Source organism: Petaurus breviceps, unplaced genomic scaffold (assembly GCF_028583685.1).
Source record: "Petaurus breviceps papuanus isolate PSGF00001 unplaced genomic scaffold, PetGlider_PUasm1.0 90845, whole genome shotgun sequence".
In the NCBI taxonomy this organism is placed as follows: domain Eukaryota; kingdom Metazoa; phylum Chordata; class Mammalia; order Diprotodontia; family Petauridae; genus Petaurus; species Petaurus breviceps.
In genome coordinates, this window is record NW_027187359.1 from 16,068,912 (window position 1) to 16,071,298 (window position 2,387).

Below are 2,387 nucleotides of genomic sequence, written 5' to 3' on the forward strand. Positions count from 1 at the left end.
AGAAAGAAAGAAAGAAAGAAAGAAAGAAAGAAAGAAAGAAAGAAAGAGAGAGAGAGAGAGAGAGAGAGGGAGGGAGGGAGGGAGGGAGGAAGGAAGGAAGGGAGGGAGGAAAGATCAATGACTGGGGCAGCTAGGTGGCTCAGTGAGTAGAGCACCAGCCCTGGAGTCAGGAGGACCTGGGTTCAGATCTGGCCTCAGACACTTGACACAAAAATAAACTAGCTGTGTGACCTTGGGCAAGTCACTTAACCCCAATTGCCCTCCCCTCACCCCTCCAAAAAGCAAAAAAGAAAAATCAATGACTTAGATGAAGTTAAAGATGGTATACAACACTTAGATGGTTCAGTGGACAGAGCACTGGGCCTGGAGTCAGGAAAACCTGAGTTCAAACCAGACTTCCACAGTTACTAGCTTTGTGCTCCTGGGCAAGTCTCTTAAACTGTTTTCCTTAATCCCCTGAAGAGGGAAATGGCAAACCACTCTAGTGTTCTTACCAAGAAGACTCCATGGACAGCATTAGCATACTACAGTTGACAAGGTCAAGAAGAGTTGAACATGACTGAATGACAACAAAGATGTTCAACAAAATGAACAAAAGCTCATCAGATTAACAGATGGGAAGGATGGCAAATTTGGGTAAATTACTTCATTAAGCACACTGACAAGCCAGGGATGGAGTAGAAAGATCACTGACTTGGTCTGAACCAAGCTCCTACTTCCAAAGAAGAGGGGCCCCTTATGGAGCAATGGCTACAATATCACAGCTGCTGTGGGATAAGCAGCATTCCTGAAATTGACTATAATCCTGTGATTGATTCTACATTGGAGCAGCTGGCCGCACAGTGAATAGAGTTCTGGAACTGGAGTCAGGAGGACCTGAGTTCCAATCCAACCTCAGATACTTGCTATATGACCCTAGGCAAGTCACTTAACCTTTATTTGCCTCAGTTCAGATCTTAATACCTACCTCCCAGGTTGTTGTGAGGAGCAAATGAGATAATAAGCATAAAGTGCTTGAGACTGCATGGCACATAATAGGTGCTTTATAATATTAACTAATATTCACACATGAGGCTCACCAATGGATTATGTGTCTTTGTTTTCCCCCAAAAGTAAATAAAACTACCTGCATGTATCCACACCCTCCCTCCCCATGTCTACTAGGTGACTAATTGCTTACATGTTAAAGATAACTGGCCCCTATTCAGAGTGCAGTCTGTGGCTGTGGCTAAATAAAGTCCTTGGGAATCAAATGCCTGACCTTGGTCTCATTGCCACAGTGCATTAAACAATTCAGCCAGCCTAGCAGAGAAGCTCCCAAATGTGAAAGGTGGAGCTTTTGTACTCAGGGGCTATATTCATAACAGGGAGAGCAATATTTAATCTGGCCAAAAAGATAAAAGCTTCCTTTTGCTCAAGTTACTGACCCCATACTGGGCCAGACAATGAAAGCATGGTTTAGTCTGAAGACTCCACAGGCTTTCCTGCTAGGGGACTCTTCCACGTAGGAATCAGGTAACCCACATAAAAGAATTCTTTGTTTGCAAATGTCTTTTATAGACAAAAGGAAGAGATAGCTTTTCATAATCCCTCTGCCCAATTTAGTTTGCTAAATTCTTTGTGGTTCCTCTTTAAGAACTGGATTTAGAATAAAAGAATGTCAGAGAAGGAAAGGACTTCAGAGATCATCTATTCCAAGCCTAACATTTTACAGACAAGTAAACTAAGCCCGAAGAGGTAAGTGACCACCTGATGGTCACAGTATACTAGAGGTGAAGTTAGGACTATAGTACAAGCCTCTAGGCTTCTAATCCAGTCCTCTTTCCATCATGCCACACTGTCTCTCTTGAATATACTTTGGGAGGAGCTCTTTCCTAATTGATTCCTCACATGACTGGCAGATTTATCTCCTTAGCTATGTAACAACACATCATCTTTGTCTCTGAGAGATACAGTTCATGAGAAATAATAGATGAGCTAATGATGTGTGTAAAATGCTTTAAGTGTATCATGGCTACACAGGAAGTCAGGAAGACTTGGGTTTGAGCACTGCCTCAGACACTTACTGGCTGTGTGACTCTGGGCAGGTCATTTAATCCTGAGTTTGTTTTTCCTCATTTTCAAAGTGTAGATAGTACTACCTACTTCACAGGATAATGGCTGTTTTAAAGCACATTGCAAACCATAAAGAACTATATAAATGTCATTTAGAAGTATTATCTGTTTGAAAGGCATTTTATTGCTCTTTTTAAGGAGCAGTCTCTTTTGATTATATAGAAATGTGGTCTGTGCTTGAATCTTATCTCTGGTTTTATTGACATAGACAAGTCAGTCCTCTTTGAGAGAGAGAGAGACAGAGAGAGAGAGAGAGAGAGAGAGAGAGAGAG